The 27,848-nt window shown below is 40.2% G+C and overlaps 1 long non-coding RNA gene and 1 pseudogene across 1 annotated transcript; both read left to right on the top strand.

Annotated features, from left to right (window-relative positions):
* Positions 1-15,462: 15,462 nt before the first annotated feature.
* Positions 15,463-25,969, top strand: LOC109570807 (uncharacterized). Its single transcript, XR_011560913.1, has 5 exons — positions 15,463-15,659; positions 15,885-15,943; positions 16,111-16,189; positions 23,472-23,594; positions 24,411-25,969. It is a non-coding gene; the product is annotated as an uncharacterized lncRNA (long non-coding RNA).
* Positions 17,484-18,522, top strand: LOC109570202 (F-box only protein 3 pseudogene; annotated as a pseudogene).
* Positions 25,970-27,848: the final 1,879 nt, after the last annotated feature.

The following is a 27,848-nucleotide window of genomic DNA, read 5'->3' as shown; positions in this document are numbered from 1 at the left end:
ATTTAGAGATGAGGAGTCTCATGGGAGTAAAAAGCCTAGAATTCGTATTCCCTCCACTGAAAATAACAAGGCTTAAACCAAGGGAGGCCAGCACATCAGTATGAAGACAGGAAAAGAGGCATTCCATGTGTAAATTCACCAGGGGTTAAGGGTTTCATAGTCTGTGGGAACAGTGGCATGGACACAGGATGTGGCAGTTGCCAGAACTTGTCAAAAATTGTCATCTATGTAAGTGCCTTGGAGAAAGTGTCTATATAAACCAAAAGAGCTATTGTATTAAAGTGTTCTTTTGTGGCCCCAATACTATTATTTGGGGATTCTTCTGACTAAGTCTTAGGGCTTTCCTGATTGCTCAGTTGGTAAAGAATCTGCCTGCAATGCAGGAGACCCTGGTTCAATTCCTGGGTTGGGAAGATCTGCTGGAGAAGGCAGAGGCTACCCACTCCAGTATTCTTAGGCTTCCCCTGTGGCTCAGATGGTAAAAGACTCTGCCTGCAATGCAGGCGACCTGGGTTTGATCCCTTGGTTGGAAAATCCCCTGGAGAAGGGAAAGACTACCCACTCCAGTATTCCGGCCTGGAGAATTCCATGGACTCTATATATCTATAGTCCATGGGGTCACAAAGAGTCAGACACACCTGAGCGACTTTCACTTTTCGCTTTTCTGACTAAGTCTAGTGTTGAAGGGGAATATGACCTTTTTCTCACCAAGGATACCTGGGCAAGTCTACGTTATGGTCAGAGGGAAGCATGGAAGCAAATGAGACTTCAGGACCTGCAGGTGAGTCAGTTCACTAAGAAACATTCACTAACTTCCTGTTCTACCCCCACCAGCAAGGTAGTAGCAAAGAAGCATTAAAAGCATTAATTCTTGACCACTGTGTGCATCAAAGGGAACCTTACAAATACTTAGAGCAGGGAATTTTCAAAAAAAGATGAAACACTCCTGCAAATAAAAAGGATTGGAGCCATGGTAACTGTATAACAAATAGCAGCTAAGTGTTATTGATCCCTTTTCATAAAGCAAGCATGGTGCTCCACATATATCATTTAATCCTCAAACCAAGCCTATGAAAGAGGTACATAATTATCTCCATCCAACAGATGAGAAAAATTAGGCTGACCCAAAATCACACAGCTGGCAACAATCAGATTCCAGAAACCAGGCATTCAATTTGTGCTGTCCACTACAGTAACCACCAGTCCCAAGTGACCATTTAGAGTTTAATTAAAATTAAATAAAGTTAAATTTTTATTTTCCCAGTTGCACTAGCTACAGTTTAAGTGTCATTGGTCACATATGGCTAGTGACTACTGTATCAGGGAGTGCCAGATGCAGAACATTTCCATCACTGCAGAAAAATCTATTTGACAGTGCTATTGGAACCAGTACACAAGTCTCAGGAAGGTTAAAGAAACAAAGGAACTTAAACACACACACACACACACACACACACACACACACTTTGCCCTCATAGCTCTCTCTAGTGGTTTTACAGAGCTGAGCATCATCTCAGCCAAGCATGACAGGAGAGAAAAAGAACAAAACAAGAGTCAACAGGACCACCACTGAGAATCACGGAGGAACTTGGAATGGTGGGAAATCACGTAACAGTAGTCCCCAGTCTTTCTAGCACCGGGGGCTGGGTTTCGTGGAAGATAATTTTTCCACAACCAGAGAAGAGGGATGGCTTGGGGATGATTCAAGAACATCACATTTGTTGTGCATTTTATTTCTATTATTATTACATCAGCTCCACCTCAGATCATCAGGCATGAGATCCCGGAGGCTGGGGACTCCTGACATAAGGCGTTGAAGAGACTTCTGTGTGAATAACTCAAGAACTCTGTAAGATCCAGCCTCCTCCTTACTGTCACACATTAAAGGGGAAACCCTCTGATGAAGAAAGGCATGGACATCCAAGTCACAAATACAAAAGTGAAACATTTTGCTCACAAGCTGAGAAGACTGGCATCCCATCAGCTATACAAGTAGCACGTTGTTATTGTTGTTTAGTCACTCAGTCGTGTCTGACTCTTTGATACCCCATGGACTGTAGCCCACTAGGCTCCTCTGTCCATGGGGTTTCCCAGGCAAGTATACTGGAGTGGGTCACCATTTCCTTCTCCAGGGGATCATCCCAACCTAGAGATCAAACCCATGGCTCCTGCCAAGTCTCCTGCTTGGCAGGCAGATTCTCTACCACTGAGCTACCTGGGAAGCCCATATAAGCAGCATTCTTGTTGTTCTTGTTCAGTCGTTGTCCAACAATTTTTGACTCCATGCACTGCAGCACACCAGGCTTCCCTGTCCTTCACCATCTGTCGGAGTTTGCTCTAACTCATGTCCATTGAGTCAGTGATGCTATCTGACCATTTCATCTTCTGCCGCCCTCTTCCCCTTTTGCATTCAATCTTTGCCAGCATCAGAGCATTTTCCAATGAGTCAGCTCTCCCTCAGGTGGCCAAAATATTGGAGCTTCAGCTTCAGCTTCAGTCTTTCCCATGAATATTCAGGGATGATTTCCTTTAGGATTGACAGGTTTGATCTCCTTGTTATCCCAGGGACTCTCAAGAGTCTTCTCCAGGACCACAATTTGAAAGCACCAATTCTTTGGCATCCTGTCTTCTTTATGGTCCAGCTTTCACATCTGTACATGACTGTTGGAAAAACCATAGCTTTGGCAATACGGACCTTTGTTAGTAAAGTGATGTCTCTGCTTTTTAATTTGCTGTCTAGGTTTGTCATAGCTTTCTTCCAAGGAGCAAGCGTCTTTTAATTTGGTGACTGCTGTCACTGTCTGCAGTGATTTTGGAGCCCAAGAAAATAAAATCTGTCATTGCTTCTACTTTTTTTCCCTTCTATTTGCCATGAAGAGATGGGACCAGATGTCATGATCTTCATTTTTTGAATGCTGAGTTTTAAGCCAGCTTTTTCACTCTCCTCTTTCACCCTCATGAAGAGGTTCACAGACATATCATATGTGACCAGAAGAGTTCGAGAAGATACAGTGCTTCCAAAACTTTCTGTAAAGTTCCAAAACTTCTCTTAGAATAGTGATTGTGATAAGAAATCATAGTTGATGTTAAGACCTGGAATTTTTAAAGCAATTTTTCTCTTAGTTCTAAAATATATATATCAGAACGTTTCAAGTAAAATTCTAATGCACTTGCTCAGCATAATTCTCTCAGTAGCAGGAGTGCCATATTCTGTTACTGAATTGATATTTCTTTAGAATTAATATTTATGCCAAATGATAGATTATATAATGCAGACCTAGTTTAAAAATGTATCACAAGTTGCAATAAGTAAAATTTTAAAACTTATATTTTAAGGATAAAATTAACCAGTCAGATATAGCTCTAGAACACATACCCAATCAGAAACAGTCTCTGATTTAAGAAAAATAGCAAAATCCTTTTTGTTGAACAGAATTTTGCTTTTCTCCCAGCAATTTTTATCAAAAGTTTGATGGCAAAAGGTTTTCTTGTGTCACATGAAAGATAATTTTACTTTTTAAATCAACAAACTTGATCCCACCTCTCTTCCCCATCAAATCATAAGATATGAACCTGGTAAATTAACACCACAGAGAAGTTTACATGGAGAAACATCTCCCTGACTTGGCTGTCTAGCTGCCCTCTTCCCCAGTCCTCTTCCCCAGAGCTAATCCTTTTTGCAGTTTCTGATATATCATTTCCAAGACACTTTACACAGACACAGGCATAGCTGTATATGTCATTTCTAAAAATACAAATGAAAACATCACAGTAACAATTGTTTCAGGCAAAAATCAATGGATGCTCAAGTTAGTAGACAAGAAAATATAAGTAGCAGGATACTCACATAGTCTCAAATTAACTTCCCATAAAATACTTATTAATTAGAAGAGGAAAATATAATAACTTGATCATGGAGAATTTTGCAAGACACTGCCTTAACCAAGTAATCAAGTTGACACCTCCAGCAAAGAGAGGTGTCCCTGATAGGCAATATGCACTATGAATTACACAACACCACTTCTATAAGATTTTGGCCAAAAAAATTGAAACCCGAGTCAAATCATAAGAAAACATTGGAAAGACCCAGTTGAGGAACACTCTACAAAATATCTGATGAATCCTCTTCAAAAGGATCAAGGTCATGAAAGGCAGACTGATGAACTGGAGGCGCCAACCCAGATCAAAGTACACTAAAGGATATTAGTGGAACAATTGTAAAACAATTGCAAAAAGTCTGCAGTGTAGTTAACAGGATTATATCAGTGTTCATTTCCTAGTTTTGATCATTGCACTGCAGTTACATAAGGTGTTAACTCTGGGGAAAACTAGGTGAAGAATAAACAGGAATTCTAGTGCTACTTCTATAAATGTTGGTAAATACAAAATTATTTCAAAATGAAAAGTAAATTTTTAATTAAAAACACAAATAGTACAGTTCTGTATATATTATTCATCTTTCACTCGTCACTTAAAATATGTCTTAAAGATTACACCATGTATGTATACATACATATCATATATACATATATATAGCTACTGCATTTTAATGGACTGCTTCATTTTATAGATTTATATTTGACCAGTTCCTTATTAATGAGTACTCAGGCAATTTCCTAGCATTTACAATTATTCTTTTATGTAAGACTTTCTGTACACATAGTTATCAAATCCAGATTTGAGAAAAATAACATATGTTATTTGCTGATACTATAAATTCTCAATGTTACTGTTAAACGGAACTGATTTTTAATATTGTCTTGTATATTTAACATATACTCTTTGTCTTTCCCTTCTCTTCTGAATTATTTAATTTGGGAGAATAAAAAAGCCAAAATATCATGAATTTTACCAATTAAGACACTTTAAATTGTAAATCGGAAATTCAAATGAACCTATCTTCTCAATTAAGACTCTAACCAAATTGTTGGTGTACAAATTAGCTGTTCTAAAGATCTGTATCCTGAAAGCCTAAGAGCTTAAGATAAGCTCAATAATTAAAAGGATCTACATACACTCCAAATGTTGTAATAAAATACTAAAATGCACCAAAAAAAAAAAAAAAAGATTGTACTGATAATCAGAAAACCGTGAATGTCATAGAATAACCTTGCTTACTTTGCATTTACCACTTTAACTTACTTTAGCAACTAGACAAGCAAGCCATTCTAATCCCAAATCTGCGGTAATGAAAGAGGGGAGGATTTTTTTTTTAACTTTTTGTTCTCATAATTCTTTTTCTCTGAAAGTCTTCTATGTGTTTTTCAAATATGATCTTTCTCATCTGTCAAAGGAAGTAGTTGAATTAGATATTTTAAGACCTTTTCTAGCTCTAAATTCAGCTGTAGAACACTCCAAGTGAAATCATAATGTACACTGATACATGCAAATCCTCAGGAAAAGAGGTTTAAGCAGAGTTGCGAAAAGGAGGGTTAGGGGAGGACTGGACCAGTTACTACAAATTATCTCATATTCCCAAGACTCCCTAGACCTCAGGCCTGGAACCTGATGTAGGTCTCAGAGAGGGCTGCCCCAGCCTTTCTGGGAAGTGGAGGTGGAAAGAGCTACTGGGGGACCATTTTTCCAGTGGAGAGATTTGAAGTGCCTGACCTGTATCTGGGATCTTGTGATCATTACTGAATGATATTGAATGATTTAAGATGAAAAAACTGCATCATGTCATTGTTAAGCATATAGCTCTGACCTTGGAAAAGTCACTTAAATGCTTTGAACCTCAGTTTTCTCATCTATAGGAGCACTTCCTTTATAGGTTGTTGTGATAAATGACACTGTTGCTGTTGTTGTTGTTTAGTCACTAAGTCGTGTCCGACTCTTCTGCGACCCAGTGGAGTGTAGTGCCAGGCTCCTCAGTCCATGGGATTTCCCAGGCAAGATGGAGTGGATTGCCATTTCTTTCTCCAGGGGATCTTCCTAACCCAGGGATTGAAACCGAGTCTTCTGCATTGTCAGGAAAATTCTTTACCACTGAACCACCAGGGAAGTCCCTGATAAATGACATAAAACCCACTTCCACATTATTGGTATGATGGTGGTTATTCTTATCATTGGGTCATTGGCCTAAAAACTGATTCAAGGCCTTTAATACAGAGAATTGTAACACCAAACAAGCCGTTAACCCAGAAGAGCTGTAATTATTGATGAACAATAGAAGTCTTTCCATCAGCATAAATTACAAAGCCAGGAATCAGTAGCAACAATAAGAAAAGAAGGAGACAGATGGCCTTTGAGTCCCATTAATGAAACCAGATATTGATTTGAAGGTCAAACACCATTATTCTCATAATTCTTTCTCTTTTAAAGTTTTCTATATATTCTTATCATTAAAACAGCATCTATAGAGCATTATGCTGGCTATTTCACAAAGCAAATGAACAATTCCTTTCCTATGTTTAGCTTATAACAAACCAAGAATAAATACAACAAACCAATAAATATTTGAGTTTTCTTCTGAAGATCAAGTAAATAGAGCATTGGATGAGGTATAGCATTGCTACTAGGGATTCTTTATATTTTTCACAAAGGGCTTAACAGAGATGATGAGATATTAGGAGTCATCTGAAGGAAAAGTTAGGATACTATATTGGTTTCCTGCGGTTGCTGTAATGAAGTACCACAAATGAGGCAGTTTAAAACAACAGAAATTTACTCGCTCACTGTTCTGACAACCAGAAGTTCAAAATTATTATTACTCGAGCAAAATCTCCCCTAGAGCCCTCCAGAGACTCTAGAGGAGAATCTGTCCTTGCCTGTCCAGCCTCCAGTGGCTGCTGGCATTCCTTGGTTGGTGGTTGCATCCCTCCTATCTGTCTGTATTCACCCTGCCCTCTCCATGTCTGGCTCACATCTCCCTCTCTCTCTTATAAGGACACTTCTGATCAGATTTAGGGCCCACTTAGATAATCCAGAAACTCTCATTTCAAGATCTTCTATTTCATCACATCTTCAAAGACCCTTTTTCCATCTATGGTAACATTTGCAGGTTCCAGAGATTAGGATCTTCTTTCTTTGGGGGTCCCCATTCAGTCTACTCATGAAATTCTTACGTTTGGGGGAGAGCACTGTTCAAAAAGCTTCCCAAGTGGTAAAGAACCTGCCTGCCAATGCAGGAGACATAAGAGATGCCGATTGGCTACCTGGGTCAGAAAGATTCCCTGGAGGAGGGCATGGCAACCCACTCCAATATTCTTGCCTGGAGAATCCCATAGACAGAGGAGCCTGGGGATCTGCAGTCCATAGCGTCGCAAAGAGTGGGCCATGAATGAAGCTACTTAGCATGTATGCTAGTGTTCAAGAAAGCTTGCAGTTGAAATAAGGCATGCACTGGATGGGAGGGTGTTGGGGGAGAATAAATACCTGTATACGTATGGCTGAGTCCCTTTGCTGTTCACTTGAAATTATCACAACACTGTTAATCGGATATACCCCAATATAAAATAAAAAGTTTTTTTTTTTAAGTAAGGCATGCAGAGTTTGTCACAGACACAGGAACAAAGTGTTTGTGTTTTTGTTGCTCTTGTTTGTCAGAGTTTCTGACTGAGAGCCTGAAGGAGGATGCACCGAGAGGTAAAATCCAATCATCAGAGGATCTGAAAGATAGGAGTGTGGTCCCAGGAAAGCCCAGGGGCAAGAGATCCCAGGTTCAGCAGGATCCTCGGCTAGAAACCAATAGTACTTCCCAAAATCTGCCTATGGGTTTCGTCATGTCTGCCACAACATCAGCAATCTTAGCCTCTCCACCAGGAGCCCCAGGACTCACGTGGAACCAGAGGTTCAAACAGAGACAGTCATGACAACACATTCATCGATCCCCATCTGCAGCGCAGTTACAGTAGCCCTTTCTGTTCACAATTCAGTTGCATTTCCATCTTGCTCTATTCTTTCTACCAGATGATCTGCTCTTTCTTTTTGTTTTATTCAAACTAAGAGTGTACAGAAGAACTTGATAGTAACACTTGATGTGAGGCATGTGAGATCCTAGTTCCCCAACCAGGGATCAAATCCACATCCCTCACCTTGGAAGGACACAGTCTTAACCACTGGACCACCAGGGAAGTCCCATGCTCTTTCTTATCATTGCTAAGAAATATTTAGATTAAAATAAACCCTCTATAGTCATCACCTAAGTTTTGACTTCAGTTTAACACTTTTCTCAATACCAATTTTTACATTCCTGGTCTTAATAAAATGTATTGAGGGGTAAACAGAATGACAAAGACAAACAGCTTTGTTTCCCTTTTACTCTTTGAATGAAACTAAATGGGACTAAGCAATTTTCTAGGAAGCTAATGAATTTAATTTCTTTTTATCACTGTCACTTGGGTGTGGGATCATACCCTCCATGTGACAACCTGAGTGCATCCAGCAATCCTAGTTATAAGGGATTGATGGCCCTCTAGGAAATACAAGGGGCCTGTCACAGGAGATGCTTCAGAGGAGAAACCAGGCATGGCTTTAGTTTCTCTCCTACAATGCACTCCAGCATGGTGCACAATCCCTGGGTCCTACATCAATTCCTGGGTTCCAACTCTTGCTCCAAGATTTATCATTCATATGAATTGCTTCAGAGGGATTCTTTTGAGGGTTAAATCAGACAATATAGGTTTTATCTATCAGTTTAGCTGGGCTACAGTGTCCAGTTATTCAAGCAAACAATCTACATGGTGCTCAAAGGTCATTTTGTACATATGATTAAAGTCCATATGTGCATGCATACTCAGTCGATTTGGTCATGTCCAACTTTTTTTGCAACACTATGGACCATAGCCCGCCAAACTCCTCTGTCTATGCGATTCTCTAGGCAAGAATACCGAAGAAGGCGATGGCACCCCACTCCAGTACTCTTGCCTGGAAAATCCCATGGATGGAGGAGCCTGGTAGGCTGCAGTCCATGAGGTCGCTAAGAGTCGGACACGACTGAGCAACTTCACGTTCACGTTTCACGTTCATGCATTGGAAAAGGAAATGGCAACCCACTCCAGTGTTCTTGCCTGGAGAATCCCAGGGACAGAGGAGCCTGGTAGGAGGCCGTCTATAGGGTCGCACAGAGTCGGACACAACTGAAGCGACTTAGCAGCAGCAGCAGCAGGCAAGAATACTGGAGTGGGTTGCTGTCCCCTCCTCCAGGGGATCTTCCCATCCCAGGGATCCAAACTGCATCTCCTGCAATTCCTGCATTGCAGGCAGATTCTTTACTGCTGAGCCACCAGGGAAGCCCTGAAGAAAGTCCATAACCAAGTGATTTTAAGAAAAGGAGATTATCCTCGAAAATTTGAGTGAGCCTGATTTAATCAGTTGAAAGGCCTTAAGAGCAGAGCTGAGTCATCTCAGAGACGAAGAAACTCTGTGGAATGCAGCTTCAGCTTATGTCCAAGTTGCAGCTTGTCCTTCCTAACAACCCAGCCTACGGACCCTCACAATTGCATATGGCAATTCCCCAAGATAAATCTCTTAATAGATATCTTCTACAGGTTCTGTGTCTCTGGTTGAACCCTAACTGGTACAACATGTAAAACTATGGAATAGGGACTGACACATAGTAAGGCTCAGAAAGATTTTGTTACTATTTTTATTGTTTGTGGTGGTGGTAGTGAAGGTAGTAGAATTGTTACATAACAAACTTTTGGAATTTCCCAACACCTCCAATTTCCAATATGATGTCTCAATGGCCCCAATAAGTACATTATTTTTTAGTCAGATAATGTGACTCAATACTGGGTTTTTAAAAAATGCAGCTACTAAAATACTCTATTTACACTATTTTATAACAACTGTAAATGGAGTGTAACCTTTAAAAATTGTATAAAAAATTCCATAGTCTAACCCTACTTTTGTCAGTATTAAGCCTATTGAAGTGTTAGTCGCTCAGTCATGTGCAGTTCTTTGCAACCCTATGGACTGTAGCCAGCCAGGCTTCTCTGTCCACAGGATTCTCCAGGCAAGAACACTGGAGTGGATTGCCATTCCCTTCTCCAGGGGATCTTCCCGACCCAGGGAACAAACCTGCCTTGCAGGTAGATTCTTTACTGTCTGAGCCACCAGGGAAGCCCAGACTGAACCCTCCTCCGAAAAAGATAGATTTGGCCCTGGCTCAAGGGTAGCCTGTATCAGTGGACATGTTATTAGCTTGATTATAATGATTATCTAACAATGTACATGTATATTATATCATCAAATCATATGCCATAAACATACTATTTTAACTGTCAATTATATATATTTCCATTTTTTAAATGTAGACTGTTAATAGATATTTTTAAAAGTCACTCTACTTAACAGACCAAGCAACATCACATTTCAAATCATGTCATGCAGTTTCATAGACCAATAACTAATTTGTTGTTGTTCAGTCACTAAGTCAGGCCTGACTCTTTGCAACCCCATGGAATGCAGCACGCCAGGCTTCCTTAACAACTAATACACTTCCTTAATACCTAATATGTTTCCCAAAAAAGATATTTTTTAGGCAACCATTAGTCCAGAGAAATTCCTCACTAATTCATATTAGTACAAATTTTACATTTGCATTTTTTAAAGTCTAGGAATCACAGTATTTCTTTCAGCTAACTTGCCTTGTATTTTCAATAGTTTTTAAATCTATTACTTTTCACCTCTTCCGTTCTTCCTCTGTTATTTTCCATTTAACATGAGCAGGTTCCTTAATCTTCTAAGGATAGCTTTACTGTATCTGTAACTGCTTCAAGTTTGAAGTAAGAGGCATCCAGACTACTCTTAGATCTAATAAAGTCGCACTGTCTACTTTTCTAAATGTCCCAAGAAATCTGAAGTCTCGTGTGTGTGTGTGAGTCACTCAGTCACATACAACTCTTTGCGATGCTATGTACTGAAGCCCACCAGCCTCCTCTATCCGTGGAATTCTCCGCAAGAATACTGGAGTGGGTCTCCATTCCCTTCTCCTGGCGTTCCTCCTGACCCAGGGATCTCTCTGATCCAGGGATAGAACCCAGATCTCCTGCACTGAAGGCAGATTCCTGACCATCTGAACTACCAGGGAAGCCCATTCAAGGTATTTCTCACTTTTTATTTATCTAATAATCTCTGTTACTTCAATACTGTTTCATCCTCCAGAAGTATGCTTTACTAGTTAATTCAAAAGTTAGTTACTGAGCACCCATTTGGGCAAAAAGAATGCATCCCATCTCCTATTCTCATGGAGTTTTTGACAAGGATGCTGCTGCTGCTAAGTCGCTTCAGTCGTGTCCGACTCCGTGCGACCCCATAGACGGCAGCCCACCAGGCTCCCCCATCCCTGGGATTCTCCAGGCAAGAATACTGGAGTGGGTTGCCATTTCCTTCTCCAATGCATGAAAGTGAAAAGTGAATGTGAAGTTGCTCAGTCGTGTCCGACTCTTAGCAACCCCATGGACTGCAGCCCACCAGGCTCCTCCATCCATGGGATTCTCCAGGCAAGAGTACCGGAGTGGGGTGCCATTGCCTTGTCCGTTGACAAGGATGACATAAACGTAAATAACTGTATTATTCGAAAGATTGATATCTGCCACTGGGATGGTTCAGACAGTGTTAAAGTGATTCTGAGAACAGAAAGGTCACATCTGGTTGAAATGGGTAATTACACTGAGAAAAATCTAACAGTATAGATGGCTTCTGAGAGGATTCTTAAAGAATGGGAAGGATTTCAACAGCCTGGCAAGGAAGTAGGGGTCATTTCAGAAAATGAAAACATCACATGAGCCTGGGAAGTGACTCACTTTATACATGAAAAGAGAGCCAGACAAGAACTTGCCCATGCAGAACTAAGGTATGCAGCTAGTTAGCAGTAAGAAGAACACCAAGAGAGTCCAGAATCCCAAGGAAGCCTGTACAGAATCTTTTGACTGCAGTTTCTTGTTCCTTCTAGTTATAAGACTGAAATTTGAACTGCTGGCCCTTCCTTTAAGAGGCCGTCAAGCCTAACCTCTCACACTCTATATCCCATTCTGCTCAACCACTCTCAGAACTCTCACACCCTATCATTCATCCACCCACTGCCCTCCAGTCCAGATCCCAGAGTCCTACATCCACCCCTTCCATCCTTCTGTACCCTCCTCTTCACAGGACGATATGGAACCCCCAGTCTGTCTTCCCTTCCTCTGAATGGTTCCTTCACCTTCTTTCTCTAACTGAAATGTTATTCTTCCTAAGGACACAAGCAACATTTACTTTTTCCTTCACAGCCTGTGAATTTCAGATCCTGGCTGATGTCCTCTTAGCTCTCAGTGCCACTTTCAAAGCTTCCATTGGCCTCTCCTTCTTCAAAACATCCAGCTCCTTTGAAGCCCATACCATTGGACTACAATTCACTCACTTCCACCTCCAGAGAGAGCACATATATCAGTGTTCTGATCACTCCCCCATTTACCAATGACTTTATTCTCAGTTCATCACTCATGATGTCCTCACTATCCTCCATGCCCAGAAAAATCACTCACATACAAATTCCTTTTTGTATTCTCCCCTTCTCTTCCTCCTTCCTACTTGCCTGGAACATCACCAAATCTCCTTAAACCCACCTCCGGCCATATTCTAGTAACTAAAGTTTGATAAAGAAAGCCATTTCGGGACTTCCCTGGTGGTTCAATGGTTAAGAATCTGCCTTGCAATGCAGGAGACACGGGTTGGATCCCTGGTCGGGGAACGAAGGTCACACCTGCCTCGGAGCAACTCAGCCCATGCGCTCTGGAGCCCACACATCGCAACTACTGAGCCCAAGGGCCACAAGTAGAGTTTGTGCACTGCAACGAAAGATTCCACATGCCACAACAAAGACCCAATTCCAATAAATAAATATTAAGAAAAGAAAGAAAACCATGTGATATCCCTAATTACTCCCACAATAAATTCATGACTCAGTCACATATGGATACCTAACACTTCCTAACCCTAACTCTATTTACATTTCCCCAGTACATTGCTTTCCAACTCACATAGGCAACTATTTTGTACTTCTTTCTCTCTCTTCAAACATCACCTTAACCCTTCACCCTATCTCATAATTTTCCTGAGAAATTAGAAGCAACTTAAATGGAGTTCCTTTGTCTTTCTGTTAGTCTGTTTCCTTCTGTATCGAGTCTTTCCACATTCTTTCCTGCCTTACTAAGGTCGATGTGTCTGTTCTAAACAAGACTGCCTGCTCCACTGGGATGTTCTGAACCTTGTTGTATCATTATCTTGCAGTTATGCCTTCTTTCTGCTACATCACCCATTTCTCCCATTCTTCTGAATCAGTCTCATTTGATCTAGTTTCGGTCCATCAGTCAGTTTAGTCGCTCAGTCGTGTCCTACTCTTTGCGACCCCATTAATTGCAGCACGCCAAGCCTCCCTGTCCATCACCAACTCCCGGAGTTCACTCAGACTCACGTCCATTGAGTCGGTGATGCCATCCAGCCATCTCATCCTCTGTCGTCCCCTTCTCCTCCTGCCCCCAATCCCTCCCAGCATCAGGGTCTTTTCCAATGAATCAACTCTTCCCATGACATGGCCAAAGTATTGGAGCTTCAGCTTCAGCATCAGTCTTTCCAAAGAACACCCAGGACTGATCTCATTTAGGATGGACTGGTTGGATCTCCCTGCAGTCCAAGGGATTTTCAAGAGTCTTCTCCAACACCACAGTTCAAAAGCATCAATTCTTTGGCACTCAGCTTTCTTCACAGTCCAACTTTCACATCCATACATGACCACTGGAAAAACTATAGCCTTGACTAGACGGACCTTTGTTGGCAAAGCAATGTCTCTGCTTTTGAATGTGCTATCTAGGTTGGTCATAACTTTCCTTCCAAGGAGTAAGGTCTTTTAACTTCATGGCTGCAATCACCATCTGCAGTGATTTTGGAGCCCCAAAACATAAAGTCTGACACTGTTTCCACTGTTTCCCCATCTATTTCCCATGAAGTGATGGGACCAGATGCCATGATCCTTGTTTGCTGAATGTTGAGCTTTAAGCCAACTTTTTTACTCTCCTCTTTCACTTTCATCAAGAGGCTTTTGAGTTCCTCTTCACTTTCTGCCATAAGGGTGGTGTCACCTGCATATCTGAGGTTATTGATATTTCTCCCAGCAATCTTGATTCCAGCTTGTGCTTCTTCCAGCCCAGCGTTTCTCATGATGTACTCTGCAAAGAAGTTAAATAAGCAGGGTGACAGTATACAGCCTTGACGTACTCCTTTTCCTATTTGGAACAAGTCTGTTGTTCCATGTCCAGTTCATCTGATCTTAAAACTCACCCTCCCAATCCAAAATACCCTTTAATATTCATCACATTTTTTTTCCTTCCCTTTACAGCAAAAACTTCAAAAGAATGACTATTGAGTAATCTCCGGTCTCCACTTTCTTACCTCCCAATCTCATCTCAACCACTTCAATCAAGCTTCTAACTTTTCCACTTTCTCATCGAGGTCATGAATAAGCTGATGTTGCTGCATCCAATGGACGCATCTGTGCCTCCATCCTACTGGGACTTTTAGCAACACTTAGCTTTATTGATCAACACCTACTTCCTGAAACACTCTCCTCTCTTGTCCTTAGTGTCACCTACTTCCCTAATTTTCTTCTTACCCCACTGGATTTTTTTATTCCACTCTTAAACCCCTTTGTTTCTACTCAATCTCTGAACTTTGGAATGATCTTGGATTTTTTTCCCCTTTTCTTTACCTACATTTATTTCCCAGGTGATTTCACCTGAGTCTCTTATTCTAGTCACGTTTACCAGCAGAGTATAGATCCCTGACTGGCCTCATAGTCTTTAAAGAGATAAGCAAGGATGATTCCAGGCAGAAATTAGGTTGCACATAATCAAGCATACTCCTCACCAAAACCAGACAGAGTTCCCAGGTTCATCCACACACCCACTTCTCCCCGAGTAATAGTCTTTCCTCAGTCAGGACATTACACAGGCTTGTCCAGAGCTATCCTTTCTGTTTAGCGTTCATGGTTCCACTCTGAAGCTCCGGAAGTACCTCTTCCTTCCTCTCCCAAGTCTACTTCCTCTCACAGAATATTTCAAAGTTAAACCCAACACAGCCACTTCGAATTTACACAGATCTCCTGACTCTGCATCCAGGATTTTTTTCTAGTATGTCAAGCTGCCTCTCAGACTCTTACTGATAAGTTTCATTTTATGCTACTTTATGTAGGTCTTTTGCATGAAATTCTTATCCTCCACCCACCACCCTCCCTTCCCCACCAAAATAACCGACCACCCTTGCATGGCTCCATAACACTCTTATGCACTGTGGCATAGAGTTTGTTTTTCTAAACAAGTAAAACAAAAAGCTTGGCTTAAAAATAATAAACATGTTATACTCATGCATATCAGCAATATTTTAAAACAAGATTTGTTTTCTCCTGTTTTCCTTCACAACAATCTATTACTATGTCAGATTTCAAAACAAAAGCTAGTTTCCACAGGAAGGGAAAACAGGTCAAGGGAAACAAGGTTTAGATTTGAAATTTTACATAGCTTTCCCAGAAACAGTGACTGTTACTGGCACTTTACTACTTTTAATCTTGAGCATGAAATTCAAACTTCTATGGAAACAAAACTATGTGACTATGAACAAAACAAACAGCACATTGGTCCCTTCCTGGTGTGAACTTTGGATACATTTGGCAGCTCTTTCAAACTGTGAGTAATGTATCTCTCCTTCTCTAGCCACTTTAAAAAGGTCAGATTCTAAACTGTCAGGAAGGATTCAAGTGACAACTAAACTAAAATAAGGTGTAAAGAAAGGTCTCCTTTCATGTTTCTCAAAGCATGTTCTACTGACAATGCCTTGGGCAGTAATTATGTTTATGATGAAGTCTATACTTTTGTTTGGGTTATGATTCATTTATTTATGATTTTTAACAGGAACCAGACATTGCCTCATTACCGTCTTGTTCAAGAAATATGTCTTGCAGTGAATTTTGGTAAGGTAAACTTTTTTCCTGTTAGGCTAGGAAAAATTAAAAGTGTTAAAAATTAAAAGTGAGATTATTTAGATGATCTACTGAAGTCAGTGGTTCTAGGACTACAAATCTGTGGCCATGTGTGTGTTCATGCACTAAGTCGTGTCCATCTCTTTGTGACTCCACAGACTGCAGCACTCCAGGCTTCCCTGTCCTTCACTATCTCCCAGAGTTTGCTCAAATTCATGTCCATCAGATCTGTGGCTAGTAAGTATTAATGTCTTTTTTATCAGAAATTCTGAGACTACATAAGAAAGAAGTACTGGAGCAGTCAGATTCCTGAGCCTAACTAACCATCACTGAACTAGGCACAGAGCAAGGTACCACAGAAACTATGCTCCCACTTTGGGTCTAGATTATACAGACTAATAGATACAGATTACACAGGCTACAGATACAGATTACACAGGCTACAGATACAGATTACACAGGCTTGTCCAGAGTACCACATCGATTTGCTACTTGATCTTGGCATTTAAGGTATATTCTTAAGCCACGAGTTAATTAGTGGACTGTTAATATGATAAATGCAGTCATGATCCTGAGTGGCCTAAATGTTTTAAGATGTCAGTTTCACCTTATACCAGCTATATGACTTTAGACAAATTGATTAATCCCCTAGCTTCAATTTCTTCTTCTGAAAATCAGAGTGCTGATAAGTAACCTCAGGAAAACTGTAGTCTGGACTTAATTATGTAAATACATGTATGTATCTGGTTCCCAATAAATGTTAGTTCCTTTCCCTTACATAAATTTAAATCAGGAATCAGTGGCAGATTCTATCATATCACAACTGCTTACTGATTCATGTGGGTACTCACAAGAGTATTCACTTATGTGCTGCCTCTTCAGAGACAAAAAGATTTCTAGGACTTTGGAGCTAATGATAAGAACCTCCATCTTATATCCATTTCATGGATAGAATGCACAGCTTACAAATGCTGTTGAGGCAGTGGGGGCAGTGGGAATGGGCCAGGGCTGGGCGGAGGCCAGGCAAGATGGCAGGCATGGAGACTGAGCTGGTGTCCCTGATCCTGGTATCACTGCCTGCCGATGATCCCGTGTTCTTCATTTTATCCTTCTTGGACTACAGGGACCTAATCAACTGTTCCAACATCAGTCAAAGTCTTAGTTAGCTATCAAGTCATGATCTGCTGTGGAAAAGACACTGCAAAAAATAGTGGCTGATATCTGAGGAGGACAAAACATAGAAGAGTCAGTGTTGGCAATTCCTCTTCATTGATACTTGCTTTGATGTAGGAAGGTATAATGACCATAATGATGCTATTAAAAAGGCCTGGGATGGTCTCAAGAAATATTTGAACCCAGATGTCCTCAGATGGTTTACACTCTAAAAGAGAGCAGGTAATCAAAAAGGAAGATATAGATGCTCTGGTTCAATCCCTGGGTTGGGAAGATCCCCTGGAGGGCACGGCAACCTACTCCAATATTCTTGCCTGGAGAAGCTCCATGGACAGAGGAGCCTGGCAGGCCATAGTCCATGGGTTGCAAAGAGTCAAACACGATTAAGCAACTTAGCAAGCAAGCAATAGATGCTGTGGAAGCTCAGATAAGCTGCAAGCTTCCTGATTCTCATCATCCACAATGGGCAGAAGTCAGTTGTTCTTGGTTTGTTGGGAAGCACAGTGCTGTCTAATCACTATAATTCTGAGGATTTTTAGACTTTGATACAGCTTCTGGAGGCTTTTACCAGAGATAGGGACTGAAATACTGTCTCCCTTTAACTTTTGCATATATACTGGTTTCAGTCAGTACATATAGCAATGGAAACTGCAGAGGGCCAAAACAAAAATGAAATCTTCTGCTAATATCCAGACCAAATGGCTCAGAATCCAGTTGCTATTGACATGTTTAAGTGCGACTTTTACTGACTGGTTTACTTCTTATGTCAACAATGTTGTACTGCGGAGAGGGCTTCCCTATCATCAGAGACCAAATTTTCAGGTATGTTCATGGCCCAGCGTGTGTAGCAATAACTGGGATATTACAGTTTCAGTTTCCACATTGTCTCTGCCAGAATTTAGTTCTTTACATCCACCCCATTATTTCTTCATGTACCAAATCAGGATTGAAATGTCAAAAAACTCACTTCCTGAGAAGGCCTGTCAGTTAGATCATTGCTACTGGAAAACAACAAATGCTGAAGGTGATGTGGAAGAAGTTCAGGGACCTGGAGTAGTTGGTGATTTCCAATCATCAGTCCAGGCCAGGTATATGAATACACAAGCTGTACCACATTCTCTACAACATCAGGCTATATGAAGGGATATTATACCTTCCATTTTCTTTACTTGAAAGAACAAGATCTTTAATGTTGTCATTCCCCGATTACATATGGCATGTCTGACATTTAGGGTATGTATAGCTCAATTGGAAATGGGTTCTGATGAATATGAAGAGATGGAAGAGGAAGAAGAGGGGGAGAAGGAAGATGATGATAAGAATCAGCAGATAAGGATGAATTTTATGAAGATGACCAGAAGGAGAGACAGACAAAAGTCTTTGATGTTATCATTTGAAGACATCATTGTTCTCACTCTTTTTTTTTTTTTTTTTAAGCAAATTGACTTCACTGGTGGTTCAGATGGTAAAAAATCCGCCTGCAATGCAGGTGACCTGGGTTTAATCCCTGGATTGGGAATATCCTCTGGAGAAGGGAAGGGCTACCCACTTCAGTATTCTTGCCTGGAGAATTCCATGGACAGAGGAGCCTGGTGGGCTACAGTCCATGGGGTCGCAAAGAGTCGGACATGACTGAGCAATTAACGCTAACACTTCCACTGCTGATGGAAGACCCGGGGTGAATTCTCAATAATGTAAATAAATTGTTCTCAGCTTATAGCAATAAAACTAGCATGAAATATTGAGCCAGGCCTTGGATTCTAAGCAACACTACTTTAGGAATTGGATTTGTGTTTTTGAAGTAGAGGAGGAAATGGGAATTTTTTTTTTTCTCTTCTTGAAGTCAATGGGAAAATAGTTCTCTACTAAGAAACAGACATTTCTTTGTTTAAAAATTTTATACTTATAAAAACATATAAGTGGGAGGAAATTGTTTTGAATAAGGATTTAAAATGAAGCAGAAATACCCGGTTATTTGTCCTTTCTTAGACAATCTGTCCTTGAATTTAGAGTTTTCATCACAACAGCCTTGCTTTAAAGTCTATCAGTACTCGACCTTGAATTTGGTCTTCAACTCTACCAACCTTGAATTTAAGTCTTCAACACTATGACCTTTATCATACTGTTCACAGATGCATCATTTTTGAGGGGCGGTTTGTAAAAGTATCTATTGCATTGTTTACTAACAAAAGCTTCTTCTCAATGTCTCATGTAGTTTCAATTTGTAAATACCGCTACTGTTTAATGTCCCCTTCAGTGATTCCTAGATATTTTGTACTCATAGGGAACTAATTGACTAAATAGCTTGAACACTGGTTGTTTGTCCTTTCTTGACTATCTAACTTTGTGATAAGTGACATGAATTTTATGTTAAGATTCAGTATGTTTTCCTGAAACATGGATTTCTTTGTAATTATATAATTGAGAGTTTGGAATGAAATCCTCCAAGTGTCAAAAGTTCACATTTTGAAAACAGATTTTAGTTTTGATCCTGTATTCTGGGTAATTGACTATTTCCCATAAACTAGTATTAATAAGCAAAAAAAAATATTGTTGAGCTAAAATAATAAAAAATATTAAGGCCATTATAATAGGAAGGAATGCTTGTGCACTCAGCTAGATTTTTTAAACTCGATTTAGTCAGTTTGTAGCAGCACTGAGCTTACTAAAGTGAACTTCAGAGAAAACGGAAGGAAGTGGTTATTTCAGCTGCAAAAAACAATGATGATGAGAACGCAGAAGAAAATAAGATGAGATCAAAGCAAACACAAAGTCTATCAGAACGTTCCTCTGGCTTCACTGATATATATGCTGTAGATGCTTCACTAGTTCAGTTCAGTTCAGTTCAGTCGCTCAGTCGTGTCCAACTCTTTGCGACCCCATGAATTGCAGCACGCCAGGCCTCCCTGTCCATCACCAACTCCTGGAGTTCACTCAAACTCACGTCCATCAAGTCAGTGATGCCATCCAGCCATCTCATCTTCTGTCGTCCCCTTCTCCTCCTGCCCCCAATCCCCCCCAGCATCAGAGTCTTTTCCAATGAGTCAACTCTTTGCATCAGGTGGCCAAAGTATTGGAGTTTCAGCTTTAGCGTCAGTCCTTCCAATGAACACCCAGGACTGATCTCATTTAGGATGGACTGGTTGGATCTCCTTGCAATCCAAGGGACTCTCAAGAGTCTTCTCCAACACCACAGTTCAAAAGCATCAGTTCTTTGACGCTCAGCTTTCTTCAGAGTCCAACTCTCACATCCATACATGACTACTGGAAAAACCATAGCCTTGACTAGACGAACAATGCTATTTCCAATTCAGGCTCCTGCCCTGAGCATGACTGCTCTCACTGGCATGAATGTGGAAGGATGGGAATAGAAATCAATCCAGTGAGGTCCTGGATTCAATAATACACACAAAAATCAATTTTAGGAGGTTTAACTACTTAAGTATACAAAATTACTGGAAGACAACACCAAAGACAATTTTTCCAAGTGGTAGCTAGATTTGGCTACATACAATTCAAAATTTGGTAATATAAATGAGAGACTAGGAGTTACTGACATTAAAATATAAAGCATGTACAAATAATAAGAAAAAAATGATTACCATAATGGAAAAGCAGACAAGCGAAATAAGTAGAAAATTCCCAAAAGAGAAAATTAAAAGGGCCATATTTATGTTTTAAAAGTTAAACCACACTATTAGTCAAATAAAATGCAAATTATAGGAACTAGAAAACATTGTACCTACCAAAGTTGCTAAAAAAATTTAATATTAATGCCTAGAACAGATGACAGTAAGATATAAACAACAATAATATTTGGGGGGAGGGAGTGTGACAAATTTATTAAGAAGCTAAAAATGATTCATCTTTTTACTCAACAAATCTACTTTTTGTAATCCATTCTAATAAAATAATCATGATTGTACACAAAATTTTATCCATAAAAATGTTCAAATGGCAGTGTTTATAATATCAAAAAGGGCTTCCCTATTGGCTCAGAAGGTAAAGAATCCTCCTACAATGCAGGAGATCTGGGTTCAATCCCTGGGTTGGGAAGATACCCTGGATGAGGGCATGGCAACCCATTCCAGTATTCTTTCCTGGAGAATCCCTATGGACAGAGGAGCCTGGTGGACTACATTCCATGAGGTCACAAAGAGTAGGATATAACTGAGTGACTAAGCACAGCACAGCATATAATATTAAAAAACTAAAAACAAGTGTCCTAAAATAGAGATTGCTAATTAAATTATGTTACTTTTATACAACAAAGGTGTATGCAACCATCAAAAATGATGTTGTGGAAGAATATTTAATAACATAGGAATATGTTAATAATTGACTGCTAAGTAAAAAGAAAAATTTTTTCAGCTATGAAACAGTATGGATAGCATTCTCCCATAAAAGAAGGAGCAACCCAGAAGACTAGGCAGGAAAAACAGTTTGCTCCTTGGGTATTTGCGTGGAATCATTTGTAAAAGTTGTTGCAATACTGTGTTGAGAGGAATTCAAAAGGTACATAGGGCTCAGGGAGAAGAGCTTTGACTCAATCAACAATATCTGGTGGCTACATCCATTCAACAGTGTACTGCTACAATATCTTGAAGTTAAGGATTTTTATTCACTCATTCATTTATTTAATAACTATTTATATTATAATTTTCCTATGTATTCAGGGTGCTGGTGGTAGTTTAGTTGCTAAGTCATGTCCGACTTTTTCGACCCCATGGACTGTAGCCTGCCGGGCTCCTCTACCCATGGGATTCTCCAGGCAAGAATACTGGAGTGGGTTGCCATTTCCTTCTCCAAGGGATCTTCCCAACCCAGGAATCAAACCCGGGTCTCCTGCATTGCAGGCAGAGTCTTTTTTTTTTTTTTTTTTTGCAGGCAGATTCTTTACCAACTGAGCTATGAGGGAAGCCTATGTATTCAGGGGGAAAGTGCTAAATCGTTTAACAATGTTGGAACTGTACGTTTGAGATTACACGCTAACTGTGAAAACCTGAAGGTGAAAGAATAGATTTCTTTATTCACTCATTTTTATTTAACAATTACTCATACAGAGTTTCCTATGTGGGAGCACCATGCTAAAGGCTTCAGAAATATTCAATCATTTTTTTCTCACAATAATCATATGATACAATATCCTCTTATTATTCCCACTTTACAAAGAATAGGTGAAGTGACTTGCCAAAGGTCAAAGAGCTACTGAGTGGCAAAACTGGGATTCAATCCCAGGAAGTCTGTCTCCTGAGTGGGTCACCACACTATTATGTACAACACCTTGCACAGTATATGGACCATTGTTGCTGTCACAGTTTAGTCACTAAGTCATGTCCAACTCTTTGCAACCCCATGGACTGTAGCCCACCAGGCTCCTCTGCCCATGGAATTTTTCAGGCAAGAATACTGGATTCGGTTGCCATTTCCTTCTCCAATATGATGCTGAAGAAGACTCCCGAGAGTCCCAAGGAGATCAAACCAGTCAATCCTAAAGGAAATCAACCCTGAATACACATTGGAAGAACTGATGTTGAAGCTAAACTCCAATACTTTTGCCACCTGATGCGAAGAGTCAACTCACTGGAAAAGACCCTGATACTGGGAAAAATTGAGAGCAAGAGGAGAAGGGGGTGACAGAGGATGAGATGGTTGGATGGCATCACTGACTCAATGGACATGAGTTTGAGCAAACTCTGGGAGACAGTGAAGGACAGGGAAGCCTGGCATGCTGCAGTTCATGGTGTCGCAAAGAGTCAGACACGATTTAGCAACTGAACAACAGCAAGGGTAAGTTTTAAACCTTAAATTGAGGATCAGAAAATATACGATGTTAAATAAATATAGAAGGTGAGAGAGACAGATTCATGCCAGAAAAAAATTAGTTGAGGATTTATTTCAAGTCCAAGAATAAAAATGTAGCAGCTAAGAAAACTAATAATTTTTCAGACTTCATTAAGAGAAAAGAAGTAAAGGAGAGGAATGAAAGGGAAAAAATCTAAAATTGATTGATTGTCTACTGGGTGCTAGGTAGTTTATAGAGACAGAGTTTGTTGCTTAATTACTAAGTTGTATCCTACTTTTTTGCAACCCCATGGACTGTAGCCTGCCACACTCCTCTGTCTATAGGATTCCCAAGCAAGAATACTGGAGTGGGTTGTCATTTCCATATAAATCTCAATTAAATCTCTTGGAGGAAGGGATCTGTGGGAGACTGGTTGCATCATTGGCTTCATTGGCTCCCCTCCATCCACATGCATTGCTATGTGACTTTGTACCTCTTCTTTCCTTTCCCCTCCCCCTGCTGCCCCATCAAGTGGTAGAATCTTCATTTTCTGAATTTCAGCTGGATTTTCTTTGGCCTAAGAATGCAACCAAAGCAACATCACACCAGTTCTGACTCCATGTCGCACAAGACCCTGTGTGCTTCCACGCTGCCTGTCTTGGAACCCTGCTAGTCACCCTATGAGTAAGTGTGGACTCACTTGCTGGAAGATAAGAGACCATTTATGTCATCACAGCTAAAGTCATCCTAGATCAGTCAACCCACTGAGTTCAGATATATATAAGAGAGTTCAGCCAAGTTCGGCCAACCCTACCACAGTCTCTTGAGAAATAACATGTGGTTATTGCTTTAGTCATTAAGTTTTGAGCTGTTAACATGGCAATAGTCATATGACACAGCATTATTTTTTTTGTTTTATAAAAGCAAAAACTGAGGCTGAAAGTATTTTACCCAAAAGCACCAAATTTTTAAGTCTAACTGGGAAGTCAAATCCAAACTATTTCATTTCAAAGCTCAGCCTCCTAACACTACCATCAAATGTATAACATTCAGATATTAGAATAACTATCTCACTGACCTCTGCAGTAAACTCACTACACAAGAAGTACTATATTTAATTCTACACACTTAAAATGAATCCAGAAGAAACTAAAAATAATTTTATAAACTCTACAAGAAAAACAAGGGAAAGGAGGGTTTGCTTAGGTTGGAAAAGATAAAACTGAAGAAGGACATAAAGAGAAGGATAAATTATTTTCCATTGTTACTGTCTCATTTACTGTGATTCCTTCAGGAAACAAGCTCCCCATAAAGATACATACAGTCCCTCAAGCCTATCACTGAATTCAGGCGAACTCTCAGTCTTGTGATGTTTATCACACAAGGGTCTTCTTGACCTTCACAGGCTCACTTTGAGCTTTTAGATGGCCCTTCCCAAAACCGTCTCTGTTTATGACCACACTATCCTCAGCTTGATTGTTCTCTTAAATCCTTTTCCAGGTAACATGTCTACCAGCTTGACTTGGCCTCTGAAACTCGACTCTTCCCTCTACAATGATGTAATAAGGAAGTTCCTCCATACCACAAACCCAAGTCCTGTCTTGTGCCTCCACTATCACCAACCTGGGAAACACAGAGGATTATTTTTTTTTTTTCTGTAATCCAGCCAGAGATGAGGGAGGAAACAGAAGATGGAAAAGGTATCTACTTCTTAACCACCTCAGCCAACAAGCTGTGTGTGCCAGATTCCATTAGTGAGAGATAGTCACATGTCCCCACTGAAGTGTAAGACGAATTGGGAATGCAGCCCTTCCAAGAAGCCACTGCCCAGTAATTACTCCTCACTCTGAAAAGGGAATGCAAATCTTTGGTGAAGAGTCAATCGCCACTACTGCCTTTACTGGCCACTACTGGCTTTAAGTTCTATTATAACTCCAGTTTTCATGACTCTCAACTTTCATAAAGGTTCAGCATAAGAAATATCCACTTGCATTTAACTGCAAATTCTTCAAATTTCTAGTCTGAACACGTTGATCATAGCTCTTATATTAGACCTTCAGGACTTACTGACTAAATAACAAGAAGAATATACTCCTCTAAACTTTGTATGCCCAGAATATATAGTAACTGCCCAAGGAATATTTGTTGAATAAATGAATACATGTTATCCAGGGTTACCCACACAAAATGAACCTGAATTCTCCCTTGAATTCAATGTCAGAGATGTTTGTTTATTAAAATAAATTTCTACACCTTTCTGCTGCTACCACATTAAGCTAGTGATGGTTTTGTGAGCATGTAATATTATGGTCCTTCATACACCTTCAGATACAGCTTCCTTTGCCTAGATTAATCTATCCCCATATTCACCTGGAAAATAGCCTTTCCCTTCCTCAAGAGTTGGTTCAAGCTTTTCTAGTAAGCAGCCTGAGGTGACCTCTAAAAATGGTACAGTATTCACTTGACCCAGAAAATTCCACAAAATCATGCAAATCAAGAGGTTCAAATCTTCATGTTCACTTTAAGAATACTTGTGAAACTGCCCAGGCCATTAAGAATATGCAATCTGAAAAGCCACCAAGTATCTGAAGGATGTCACCTTAAAGAAGCAACGTGTGCCATTCCGTCATTACAACGGTGGAGTTGGTAGCTTTGCACAGGCCACACAGTGGGGCTGGACACAGGGTCAGTGGCCCAGCAAGAGAGCTGAATTTTTACTACACGTGCTCAAAAATGCAGAGTAATGATGAACTTAAGGGCTTAGATGTAGATTCTCTAGTCATTGAGCACATCCAGGTGAACAAATCCCCTAAGATGCAGGGCAGGACTTACAGAGCTCATCGTCGGATCAACCCATACATGAGCTCTCCCTGCCACATGGAGATGATCCTTCCTGAAAAAGAACAGATTTTTCCTAAACCAGAAGAGGAGGCTTCACAGAAGATATCTTCCCAGAAGAAAAAGATACCCCAGAAGAAACTGAGGAAACAAAAACTTATGGCCCAGAAATAAATGCTGCAAAAACTAAATGCAAATAAAAGTAAACAAACAAAGAGTCAGCTCAAGAATCTCTGTCCTCCATGTGCTTCTTCCCCTGTGCTTCCATTGTACCCATTACAATTCTTATTCTAATCTATGGAAATTATTTCTTTATTTCTGTCTTCCCATTAGATTATAAACCATTTAAAGGTAGAAATCATGGCTTTTCAGCTTTACATTATCAACATCTTGACCACTGTCTGACCTTATCAGAGATGCTCAATTAATACTCATTAAACAAACTATCATTGCTTTAATGTATCCCATACCTAAATAAAGACCATATTAGCATTTGAAGAATGATACACTTCAATGATATATCTCTCACTCCTTGTCCCCTGAACACAAAGTAGGCTGATCTGTTGAGACAAATCAGAGTAGATATTAAAAGGGGAAAATCCTCAATGTGGTATTTAAGTTGGAGAGCTTCTAATTTCATTCATATTACAATATGTACATCTCTCAACATAATAACACATTCTCTCTTGGGTTCTATTACAGTTTCAAGCTGACTTGGACACCTAACTAGATATTAACCAGTATTTTGTCTGCATGATAATCACTTCAGCAGAATTAATTTTAGTATTTTGTATGGATACTACAGTATTTATAAAGCTGAGTCACTTTCCTTCAACTGAAATCGTTAATTTTTCAGATACTATAAGAGGAGACAAGAAAAAAAAATTACTGGAAGCCTATGGGGTCCCTGATACCTACCATACTTACTTTACTCATCAAAATCTAAACATCAACCTAGTAAGAGATAAGCGTTATTATCAACATTTAGACATGAGCAATCTAAGCTTTAGAAAGCTTAACATTGTTAGAGACAGGATTCAAGTTCAGATCCATCAGGATCTGTGGTAGGCTGAATAATGAGCCCCTCCCCCACCCACCCCCACCTCCATCAAAATGTCCATGTCCAATCCCCTAGAGCCTTATATGGCAAAAATGATGTGACTAAGGATGTGAGATTTGGATGTTATTCTGGATTACTGGTGGGCCCTAAATGTAAGCAGAGCCCTTGTAATTGAAAGAAAGAATTTGTCTACAGTAGAGGAAAAGGCTTCCCTGATGGCTCAGACAGTAAAGAATCCACCTGCAATGAAGGAGACCTGGATTCAATCCCTTGGTCAGGAAGATCCCCTGGAGAAGGGAATGTCAACCCACTCCAGTATTCTTGCCTGGAGAATCCCATCGATAGAGGAGCTTGCTGGGCTACAGTCCATGGGGTCGTGAAGAGTCAGACACGACTGAGCACTAAGCACACCCACAGAGGAAAAGCCATCGCGACCCTGAAGGCAGAGTTTAAAGCGCTATATCCAGGGAATGCTAGGGTACTCGAGACGTGAAAGTGGTAAGGAACAGATTCTCTCCTGAAGCCTCCAGAAAAAAACAGGACTGCTGACATCCAGCTTTTAGCCTCTTAGATGTCTTTTGATTTGAACACGAGAACACCAGAAAATAAATTTGCACTGTTTGTGTAATTTGTTGCTGTAGCAACAGGGACCCAATACAGGCTCCAAACTTTGAGAAAATCTACATAAATTAATTCAGTGCAACAGATACTACATAAGACAGAGTACTTAAACACCTCCCCATCAGGAAAAGGCAACCACTGGAGAAGTGTTAGACCAGACAGGGGAATTCCAAACACGAACACCCTCCAAGGACACTTGAGCCACCCTTATGACTGTTCCAGAGGAAAATGTGTTACTCTTTAGCCAAATACTCCAACACATCTTCCCAGTTTGGAGGAAGGAATAGTGTGAGAGCCAGTCACTCAGGTAGCCAAGCCATAAAACCTTGTAGAGCTAAATCAAAACTCTGAACTGAATCCACAAACCTGAGGTGGCCAACACAAACCTCAGTAGAACTAGTTGTACTTCCAGTAGCTAA

The sequence above is a fragment of the Bos indicus genome, chromosome 16 (assembly GCF_029378745.1).
Source record: "Bos indicus isolate NIAB-ARS_2022 breed Sahiwal x Tharparkar chromosome 16, NIAB-ARS_B.indTharparkar_mat_pri_1.0, whole genome shotgun sequence".
Classification (NCBI taxonomy): Eukaryota; Metazoa; Chordata; class Mammalia; order Artiodactyla; family Bovidae; genus Bos; species Bos indicus.
The sequence above is the reverse complement of the archived record's forward strand: the minus strand, read 5'-3'. Positions and strand labels throughout refer to the sequence as shown.